The sequence below is a fragment of the Sander lucioperca genome, chromosome 2 (genome assembly GCF_008315115.2).
Source record: "Sander lucioperca isolate FBNREF2018 chromosome 2, SLUC_FBN_1.2, whole genome shotgun sequence".
NCBI lineage: Eukaryota > Metazoa > Chordata > Actinopteri > Perciformes > Percidae > Sander > Sander lucioperca.
In genome coordinates this window covers 19,945,814-19,958,218 of record NC_050174.1, presented here as the reverse complement: position 1 = coordinate 19,958,218, position 12,405 = coordinate 19,945,814, and positions in this window count along the sequence as shown.

The following is a 12,405-nucleotide window of genomic DNA, read 5'->3' as shown; positions in this document are numbered from 1 at the left end:
ACAAACTAAAGGTAACTGTAATCAGTTACTGGGAAAAATGTGTAATTAAATTACAGTTAGCCTACCTACGAAAATGTTCATGATTACATTGGGGGTTACATCTGAATATTTTCTGTAAAAATATAGACTATATGTTGTATGTATATGTAGGGCTACGGATGAAAAAGGCATTTGAGTGCTGGAAAAACATTTCATACAAAAATCTGAGAAGTGTTCAACATAACCATGCAATGCAAAGAATGTTTGCCAGCGGCCAAAATGCTGTTGATGTCGAAAATGTATCAACATCAGGAAACATCTGCAGTAGTCAGTGTTGAGTACTACTGTAAGGTTAACACTGCCAGGTTTAAACATTTGAAAATGGCTAACAGTTGAAAACATTAGAATTACTATGGGCGATAGTGGATGTAAAAGCCTGTGTCGTGCCAATACATTTTTAAAAGGCAACAGCCAATGAGAAAACACCAACATTCATGATATCACACTCACTCCGACCAATGGTGGAACTTTATTACTCAGTGACAGAGCGAGTTTTGAGGTCATAGGCCTGATCCTGCGGTCCAGCCAAAAAGTAGTTGGCTGCTTGCTGTAAGGCTGCAGTTCAGCCTGTTCTCATGAACCATTCGTTCAAAAAGCTACGAAAAGTTAAGCACTGTAATTCGTAAGCATTCCACGTTTTGCTGTATTCACTACATTGACGGCCGCTGTATGAGAACACAGCTGGCCGACAGGAGGTCGGGGTGGGCGTTAACATAGAGGACTTTCAAGCCAGGGAGCGGAGTTCACTTCCTGTGGAAAACTAAAGTCTTTCGCCCAGGAAATGTGTGTTCCTTAGGAGTGTTTTATTCCAAACCACAATCTTTTTCCTAATCGTAACTAGGGGTGGCACGGTTCACAAAACCCACGGTTCGGTTCGTATCGCGGTTTTAGGGTCACGGTTTTCGGTTCTGTTCTTGTTATTTTTTCTTTTAATCTTTAACACTCCAGAAATATACTTCAGCATATGATATATAGCTAAAAGTAACATATTGAATGCATGTTGCACAATGCTTGCACACAGTGGCAGTTCTATCTATTGTTTTATTTCCGCTGTCATCATAGGTAACATGAAATCCAAAATGTTCCCACACACCAGACTTATACGACGCTGGCGCATACTCCAGCTCCGGGCAGCCTTCCTTATCTCTCCCACTTGACATTTATACACGTGACGTGACCTGCAGCATTCCACACTCCACTTGAGGAGCGGTCGGCTCAGCTCGCCGCCTCTCAAAATCTGACGAAAATCTTTTAAACTGACCTTTGTCGATCAAAAAAACACAGATTCAGCAACTGTATGGCCTATTTCTCGCTTAAAATGTTTTCAGAAACACGTTTCGGTGAACTGTTTTCTTAAAATACGAGATCGTATTCAGAACGAGACGCCACTGGAGTCTGTTTTGAAATTCGGGAGCAGCAAGACCCACATGACGTGTTCGTCCAATCAGCTGCTATGTGTTGCGTTCGTCACGCTCATCCCGCTCGTCATTTCCGGTAAGTGTTTTAACATAGGTGTCAAAAGTGGGCACTAAGGCAGTAAGTGGTGAGTGCACATTAACAGTGTACTGACGAACCGTGCGGCGCACACACGCTCCGAACCGAGACAAGCGAACCGAACGGTTCAGATGTTTTTTCATGAACCGTACCACCCCTAATCTTAACTAGTCATTTGGTGCCTAATTGTAACTTTCGTCGCGGCAAAACAGTCATATTTTGTGGACTAAATGTAACCGTAATGTCCGCCAAAACGACCGGCAGCTCGCAGTGCCTTGTACCCGGCTCAAAGTCACCTATTTTCGGGTAACTGAACCACCAACTACCGCTGATACAACGGAGGCCTGTAGCTGGCTTCACAAGCTCTGTAGCAGCTTAAACAAGCAACTACCGCTCGGCGTCATGAAGCTCGTAGCCAGCCGGCGTCACGTGACCACCCGGCGCCATTTGACCAGCTGGCGGTCTCCTAATTTCATAGGATATCATACGTTTTGGTGTGCTTACATTCTCGTATGGTATCATACAGACCCATTAATGAGAATGCGTTGTGCAGTTCTATTTCCTATAGGCTGCGCCCTCTAAGGCTATTGCTAGTGGGTTTATTCCATGTGCACATGAACACAGCACTGAAAAGAACTTATCCACAAGCCCTCTGTCGCACCTGTGCATGAATAGCGATGTCATGTGCCCATTTCAATTTTTTTCATTATCTTGATATATGTGTATTTTAAGATAAGATGATTGAGATGAGAATGAGCCAGATGTGTTTTTCTCTCTGTTTGAGCGCATTGTAAAGGCAAGGAATTGGTCAGATTCTGAACAAACTTTACTGTTGCAGTGTGTTATCAGGGAAAGCACAGGAAGTGTATGCATCTTTAGCTAATGATAACATAACTTATAAATCAGTCAAGGCTGCTGTACTTAAGGCATATGAGTGAGTCCCAGAAGCATAACGGCAGTGTTTCAGGATGTGGGAAAAAAGGGTTAACCAGTCACATATGGAGTTCGTGAGAGAACTGACTAGTAATTTCAATTGTTGGTGTATGACCTCTAATGTTGATGACTTTGAGAGTTTGTGCAATTTGATAATTTTGGAGCAGTTTAAAAACTCCCTGCCCAGTTGAGTTGCAACATACCTTGCGGAGCGTAAAGTTACAACTGCCACTGAGGCTGAAGGGTCGGCTGATGAGTATGTGCTCATTCATAAAAGCCTGCCCGGTGAGCCTGTGGGAGACTGGTGTGCACAAAGATGGTGGAAGTAAGTTCCCTGTTCGTTTTGGGGGGTTTTCAGGTAAGGGTTACCGGGGAGTGCCTGAAAAAGGAGAGAATGTGTGCCATTACTGCCGTGAGGAAGGCCACTGGAAGTCAGAATGCCTTATGCTCAGGACTAGGGAGCAGCATGCTGGAGGCGGGAGGGTGAAACCTGCTGCATTAGCTGCAAGCGTTCCTGGTTCTGTGGTTGAGGGAGGGTTGCTTGGTGAACATGCAGAATCTGGTGTGACTCCTTTCAACCTTTTGTTTTGGAGGGATTTGTAACACAGGCTGGTAGGGACACTAAGGTGCCTGTCAAGATTTTGAGAGATACTGGTGTGGTCAACTCATACGTCCTGGAGTCCATTTTGCCATTTTGCCATTTTCGAAGAAGACGGATATCATTTGCAAAAAAACGTAATGCGACACAAATAATCTGCTGGGATTCACGATGCATGATGTTAGTGGTATGAGGACGGATAAGGTTATGGTAGGCTACATAACTGATAGACTGGGAAGAAAAACAATACCGCTCAAATAGGAAGTTATCTGGAAATGAAAATGCATCTATAGTCGGGGCATCAATATCATCTCCCGACGTATGTTTAATTCCCTGCGAAGTAATACAGCTTCTTCATCAATGGGATCGTCGACTAAAGGAAATGCCATGTTTTGAGAAAAAAAAACGTATAGTCTTCCTAACATGGTTAATAAACCAACCCTGTTTTTTTATTCATGCAGATAATAAACTGCGCTAAAATGTGCCTGATACAGACCGAATGCATGAATGAGGAAATGAAAGAGCGCTGTGTCAGAGGGAGGAGACTGAGAGAAACTCAAGGTTTATTGAAGAAAACCTGCTCCTGACCAGGTTAGGGCCTGTCTCCCTTTCTGAAACAGAAAACCCAGAGTTTCCCTCATCTCAGGGTTAACAAACTCAGAGTTTTCACTAAACCTGCTTTCTGAAACGGACCCCTGAGGCCTGTAGGCCTACTACGAATGAAGATCAACATGTCCTGGATTTATTTCAGTTACCCGGCTTCACCTAATCTAACAACCGCGGTCCCACATAACCTGTGTCACGACGGTGGTTAACAACTAGTTCAATCAACCCAGAGTTTCCCAACCCAGAGACGCACGCGTTCATATAAAAGAAGCGGTGTTTGCACAGCATGACCAATTTCAAACATCTACCAGAGCCGCATATTTTACATAAGAAGAGCAAACTATAATTCTACATAAATATGAAGAACACAGACACGGTTTTACAGGCAAAATGCAATACAGTCGCTGCTTCATAAAACAGGAGGAAAGCTGGCAAAAACATAGCCGACGCTGTAGATGCGTAAATCACAACGCTTATCAATATCACTTCCCCATCAGTCAGGCACAAGATCTGAATAAAAAATATTCAGATATATAAATATAAATATAAAAAATATGAAAAAACATAATTCAAACCGATATGCACATTGGCAACACACGGCTCAAGAAGCTGACAAATAGCCTATACGTAATTCCCTCCGCTGAAAATCTTTCATAACAATACCCATCAGGGAATGTTAACGGGGTTGTCGGTCTCTAAATGTTTTAACTTTTCTGAGCGCACATCTCTCTCTCCACGCACCGAGCTCCACCTGATCTTCTAAGAATGGTGACGCCGTTATCAATCGAGTATTGATTGGTCAGTAGGCGGTCTTTTGCCTTGCGTTGTTGGATACCTTCACCTGTTTACAATAAACGCATTAAAGGTCCTATGACATGTTGCTTTTTGGATGCTTTTATATAGGCCTTAGTGGTCCCCTAATACTGTATCTGAAGTCTCTTTTATATAGACCTTAGTGGTCCCCTAATACTGTATCTGAAGTCTCTTTTATATAGGCCTTAGTGGTCCCCTAATACTGTATCTGAAGTCTCTTTTATATAGGCCTTAGTGGTCCCCTAATACTGTATCTGAAGTCTCTTTTATATAGACCTTAGTGGTCCCCTAATACTGTATCTGAAGTCTCTTTTATATAGGCCTTAGTGGTCCCCTAATACTGTATCTGAAGTCTCTTTTATATAGACCTTAGTGGTCCCCTAATACTGTATCTGAAGTCTCTTTTATATAGACCTTAGTGGTCCCCTAATACTGTATCTGAAGTCTCTTTTATATAGGCCTTAGTGGTCCCCTAATACTGTATCTGAAGTCTCTTTTATATAGACCTTAGTGGTCCCCTAATACTGTATCTGAAGTCTCTTTTATATAGGCCTTAGTGGTCCCCTAATACTGTATCTGAAGTCTCTTTTATATAGACCTTAGTGGTCCCCTAATACTGTATCTGAAGTCTCTTTTATATAGGCCTTAGTGGTCCCCTAATACTGTATCTGAAGTCTCTTTTATATAGACCTTAGTGGTCCCCTAATACTGTATCTGAAGTCTCTTTTATATAGGCCTTAGTGGTCCCCTAATACTGTATCTGAAGTCTCTTTTATATAGGCCTTAGTGGTCCCCTAATACTGTATCTGAAGTCTCTTTTATATAGACCTTAGTGGTCCCCTAATACTGTATCTGAAGTCTCTTTTATATAGACCTTAGTGGTCCCCTAATACTGTATCTGAAGTCTCTTTTATATAGGCCTTAGTGGTCCCCTAATACTGTATCTGAAGTCTCTTTTATATAGACCTTAGTGGTCCCCTAATACTGTATCTGAAGTCTCTTTTATATAGGCCTTAGTGGTCCCCTAATACTGTATCTGAAGTCTCTTTTATATAGACCTTAGTGGTCCCCTAATACTGTATCTGAAGTCTCTTTTATATAGGCCTTAGTGGTCCCCTAATACTGTATCTGAAGTCTCTTTTATATAGGCCTTAGTGGTCCCCTAATACTGTATCTGAAGTCTCTTTTATATAGACCTTAGTGGTCCCCTAATACTGTATCTGAAGTCTCTTTTATATAGACCTTAGTGGTCCCCTAATACTGTATCTGAAGTCTCTTTTATATAGGCCTTAGTGGTCCCCTAATACTGTATCTGAAGTCTCTTTTATATAGACCTTAGTGGTCCCCTAATACTGTATCTGAAGTCTCTTTTATATAGGCCTTAGTGGTCCCCTAATACTGTATCTGAAGTCTCTTTTATATAGACCTTAGTGGTCCCCTAATACTGTATCTGAAGTCTCTTTTATATAGGCCTTAGTGGTCCCCTAATACTGTATCTGAAGTCTCTTTTATATAGACCTTAGTGGTCCCCTAATACTGTATCTGAAGTCTCTTTTATATAGGCCTTAGTGGTCCCCTAATACTGTATCTGAAGTCTCTTTTATATAGGCCTTAGTGGTCCCCTAATACTGTATCTGAAGTCTCTTTTATATAGGCCTTAGTGGTCCCCTAATACTGTATCTGAAGTCTCTTTTATATAGACCTTAGTGGTCCCCTAATACTGTATCTGAAGTCTCTTTTATATAGACCTTAGTGGTCCCCTAATACTGTATCTGAAGTCTCTTTTATATAGGCCTTAGTGGTCCCCTAATACTGTATCTGAAGTCTCTTTTATATAGACCTTAGTGGTCCCATAATACTGTATCTGAAGTCTCTTTTATATAGACCTTAGTGGTCCCATAATACTGTATCTGAAGTCTCTTTTATAGACCTTAGTGGTCCCCTAATACTGTATCTGAAGTCTCTTTTATATAGGCCTTAGTGGTCCCCTAATACTGTATCTGAAGTATCTTTTATATAGGCCTTAGTGGTCCCCTAATACTGTATCTGAAGTCTCTTTTATATAGACCTTAGTGGTCCCCTAATACTGTATCTGAAGTCTCTTTTATATAGACCTTAGTGGTCCCCTAATACTGTATCTGAAGTCTCTTTCCAGAAATTCAGCCTTGGTGCAGAATTACAGCCACTAGAGCCAGTCCCACAATGAGCTTTCCTTAGTATGTGCCATTTCTGTGTCTGTAGCTTTAAATGCTATTGAGGAGGAGAGAGGGGGGGCAAGGTGGAGGGTGGGGGTATGGCCTTAACCAACTGCCACTTTGCTTGTTTGCAAGCCATGATGTCTCTCTCTTTCTCATGGGCGGGCCAAATTCTCTGGGCGGGCAAAGAAGAGAAAGGGGAGGTAATCTTTCCCCTTATGACGTCATAAAGGGAAGATTCCAGATTGGCCCATCTGAGCTTTCATTTTCTCAAAGGCAGAGCAGGATACCCAGGGCTCGGTTTACACCTATCACCATTTCTAGCCACTGGGGGACCATAGGCAGGCTGGGGGAACTCATATTAATGTTGAAAAACCTCATAAAGTGACATTTTTTGGAGTCGTGCTTTTGAGTCCTCTGAGCTTTTACATGCTGCACTTGCCACATATTTGTCTGATGGTTACTGCCATGTTTATTTTATTGATTGATTTTGTTTGTTTTTATTGATTTACCTAAATCTATATCTATATCTATATATATATAGAGGAGTGTTAAAAACATGTATTACATGTTTCCAGTTTATAAATGCTAAAGTTTTCAGTGATACAGCAAGTATATTCATCCTTTTAATACCACAATTCTACTACTTATAATATTAATAAAATGTTAACTAATATATGCTAAAAAGGCAGAATAAGTCAATACTGTTGAGTCTTTGGGTGAATGAAATACATACAATCTCGCCATCTAGTGGCCAAACAACAAAGGTGCAGATTTAAGGTCAAAGTCTGCATCTTTACAACATCTGGGCTGTGATATAATAATAAGAAATGCTCCTAAAAATTGTCCTGAACTTTTGCTTTTCAGTCCAAAAAATATTGTCAAAGAAAAGGATTTTAGAGCGTTGTATAAATATACTAAAAGTAACTTTTAGCAAAAAGGGAGAATCTCCAGTGGGGACTGCAGTGACTCCTAAGTGTTGTAAAGTAAGCACTGCAAAGCACTGCAAACTCACAATGCACTGCTGATAGAAGCTAATGTTTAATGGCTGCTTTAAATTAGTCATCACAGCTTCACACACGGATTACCTATCATTCATTGTGTCCAACATTATTTTTCAATATATTGAAGAAAATAAATCCTTGTGATAATAGTTCTTTTTGACGATATTAGATATGCTATTTGGGATAGTGTTCATACAAATCTTTAATAAGTTGAAAAAAGACATTTGTAAGTGTAAATGTTCGCAGCGGTCAACCTAAAAATAAAAGTTAAAAAGTTAAAAACTCATTCAAATGATGGTTTTTTCATAATAATATAAAAATTGTATCATCAATATAGATGTGAACCTAGGTAAGAATAATGTTAACATTTGATTTTATTGATGCTTGAACCCTCATGTCATGAACTTGATGATTTTATCGTTTTTTTAAGTTTATATAGGTTACAGCTTTATGTCTGTGCTGGACTATGACTATGTTGTATATTTGCATGCATCTTCACAATGCCCACACAAAGCCCTTTCCATTGTTCGTTGAATGCCCGAGTTGGATGGTCGGCCTTCTCCACCCGTAGACTTATCTGTTGGTCTACTTTTTTTTAAGGCTGTTCTTGGACTGCTTCCTTCTTACGGGTTTACATCCTACAAAAAAGTACAGGACATAATTGTTTACTGTCCCTGAAGTCCGTACTGGGAAAAAAATGTTTAAGTATGCTGCACCCACTGCTTTAAATCAATTACACAATCTACTCATTGGAATTTTTAATCATTGAGATTTTTAATCTCAATAAGTTTTCTGGGTTTCTATAGGTTGAATAAAATAAATAAATAAATTTAGCATGTTGACTCTGAAAGTGTCTCCTTCCTCTGGTTATATAACACTGCCATCTGCTGGCGACTTCTAACTGGTTTAGGAAACCTTTAGTCATTAATAGACAAAGTTTTAGCACTTCAATACTTAGGGACATTTGGGCATGCCACTACACTATTCTTAAAGGGGAGAGGCTTTATACATTCTGGCCCAGGGCCGGTATATCTTAAGGCGGAAAAATAGTGCTTCTATGGTAATTGTAGTAATAGTAATAATTGTAGTTGTAGCAATAAAAGATAAGAGTACTAATGGGAGTGCAAGTAGTTGTAGCAGCAGAAAAATGTAAATAGCAAAAGTAGTAGCAGTAATAGCAGTAGTTTATTTATTTACAAATCTATTGAACAGGGACTAATGAACATACATTTCAACATTTTAAATCTGATGCGTTATACAGAGATACAGTATAGCCAATTGCGAATTTTCAGGTGAACAGTAATACAAACTTATACAGTACATACAAAAAACATCATAAAATACTGTGGAATATGTACACAGTCACAGGGTGCACATGGCATCTACAGAACAGCTGTGGCTGTTTGACTAGTCAACAACGGTTCATATTATTCAGTTCATAGAGAATTGAAGTGCCATTAAAGGGACACTACACTGGTTTTACACAGGCCACTGAGTTTACTCGTCATGAAATTGTATAATGTCTTCTGTAAGAGCCAAGGTTTTTAACAAGTTGCCATTGCATCCCCTACCATAAAACTAATAATAATACAATACTTAATATAGGGCTTTTGGACGTCCGCAAAGACGCTTTACATAGGATACAATAACCCTGATGATGTCAACAGGGTTGTCTCGGCTTGGGCTTGAGATTTCAAGTTTTTAACAGATAACGTGCATTAGCGTGGAGTTTGAAAGAAGTGGGAAGAAGGAGGCTAAACAGTTCCATCCACTTGCATTGTGGGGAATGTAGGATCCAGTATTTATGGGTCTTGACCCCATGAAAGTCAGGATATCTCGGCCTATGCTGCTTGATTTTGACCATTCTTTTTTCCCCCCATCTGTCTCTTGTGAGTCCCTCAACTTTATGGAGGTGCATTACTTATTCACCCCTTTATGTTGTACACAGTACTTTTATGAACAATTTAAGGAATAAATAGGGTTCCCGTGGGAAATGGTGACTTAAAAGTAAAGCACATGCCTCTCCAGTTCAACAACCTATTGGTTTGTATCAGTGGAACTGTAACCCAAGGTTGATTTTAATACTAATACTGGTCTCACAGCACAAACAGAATAATATCTTCTTTTTATCATAATATTTATGATAATAATAATGATTTGATGAGTTGATACTGAAAGGGAATGTTCACAAATTGTAGCTGCAGTACTGCTATTAACTACCAGATGGCGCTTGGGAGCCAGTTTAACTTCCTTTCTATGGTGATTCATCCCTGTAACATCACAAGCATAATTCACATGTAAAGTAAATACTGTTAGACACCACTTCTGTCACCACTAGCAACTACAGCACTTTTACCACCATCACCATCATGCCTGTCTGTCTGTGTAACTGTAGTGTATGTTATGTAATGCTGTTTTTGTCTGTGTGTGTGTTAGGGCTGCTCCATTATGGAAAAAATCATAATCACAATTATTTTGGTCAATATTGAAGTCAGGATTATTTAACACGATTCCTCATTGACTTTTGGAAAGATGTTGCATTTATTGAACTGAAAGACAAAATAAGAGTTTACTTCCGAAACCTAAACGTGCAAAATAATCGTTTTTCTCGATTACATTGCTGTTGTGATTGTTAGGTGCCAAAATCGAAGTTGCGATACAAATTTGATTAATTGCACGGCAATTTTGTATTTGTGTCTATAGGATGGGTCTATCCTTTCGAAACATTTTGAGTAGTTTTGATTGAAAGCTGAACACCACAGCAAGGCAGGCACGCTGATGTGCAGAAGTGAATGTGTGTGGGAAGCTCTGCTTTGAGATAATAAAGTCAGTGCGAATGATGAACACTAAATAACTGCTTGAGGTGTGTAACAGTACCAGAGGATCAGCAGGGGATTTTACCACTATAAAAGAGCCTGAATCGAGTGTTAACGCTATAATATAATGCCTTTTTTAAATGGTGTGGAAATGCATGAATTTCATTTAGTTTAGGAAATACTATGATAATTTATGATGTACTGTATATTCGACTCCAGAGGAAAGCATGGGGATTTATTTCCTTCATGCTCCTCAGTGGAAGATGAAATGACTCTTATCTGACACAAAAGACTGTTAAAGCACAGTCTGCAGGCGACATGATGTACTGGATATACAGTATATGGCACTGCTAAACACTGACAGCAGATTGGTGTAGGGTCATTTTCTGGCAGCAGAGGGTGCAGTGGTGCAGTCTGTGCAATGTGTTTGCTCACAAACAGTCATGGTTTCAACAAAGGGGAAATAAACTGTAGAGGGTTGCCTTAAAATCCTTTATTTAAGTCAAAGTAGAAAAACCACAATAGAAAAATACAATGTAAGTCAAAGTCATCCATTGAACATTTTTGCTTAAGTGAAAGTGCAGAAGTGATACGAGCAAAAGTAAAAAAAAAAATAAAAAAATAAAAAAAATAAAGCCTTTCAGAATATTACATTGTAATAGATTATTGTTACTGATGCATTAATGCGTAAGCAGCAGTTGAAGAGTCTGTATGGTCAATGTGGAGATGTATTAACTACTGCTTTAACAACTAACATCCTACATCCTATCATTACTAGTGAAACAGTTGTACATTTTTACTCCCCAACTTGCACATTAAGTTTATCTATATCTGTTGAAACAGTTGTACATTTTATTTCCAAATTGTATATATTTTAAATATTGCTTGTGTAGTATTCTATTATTACACATGTATGTGTTCTGTGTGTCTGCTATTTTGCTGCTGCAACACCGTTATTTCCCATTTTTTTGGGATCAATAAAAAAAATCTATCTTTCTATCTATCTAACTAAGTAAATGCAAAATAATTCCAAACTACATGAGGCAAAAATATTAAGAGGAAAATCTGTTTGTGATTGAAATTACCGATGCAAACACTTCAAACAGGTTAAACTGTGTTGAAATGTTAATGATTTGCATGGGAGATGCAGTTGAAGCACTTTGAGGGTCTGAAGTGCAAATGCACATCATCACAAAGTCTATGTTTGTATGTTCTATTCCACCCAACAATATAAATATCTGAGAAAACCTAACATGCAATTACAGAAAAACTATTAAAGGTATTAAGAAGCTGAATTAATGTGTGGAAGACTCCACCATTCACTTCCATAATAAGTAAAGTTGAAACAAACTTTAATATTTTGAAAATGATTGAAGTTAAAAACACCCAGTAATGTATGAAAGATGCAGAACATTTTGAAGTTCAAATTAAGTTTCTAGTTGAAATGATGAAACAGTAGAAAGCGATAGATTTGATTAATAAAAAAACATTTCTAAAGAAGCCGAACATCTTGAAGTTTGAAAGCGGTTTCAACTTGAAATGTTGGTTGAATAACAAAACAATATCCATAATAATACTGCTACTAATAATAAAGCCACAACTATGAGAACTGAATATGAGCACAATAACAATAAATGCAGTGGGGTATGGTAGTATATAAATGGAGTGTCTCACACACACACACACACACACACACACACACACACACACACACACACACACACACACACACACACACACACACACACACACACACACACACACACACACACACACACACACACACACACACACACATTATTCTCACTCAATTGAACATATGTGACCTCTAACTGTGTGATCAATATTAACAATCAGTTTGACCATTGAAACATCATCTGCACCATCAGCTCACCACAACACACACA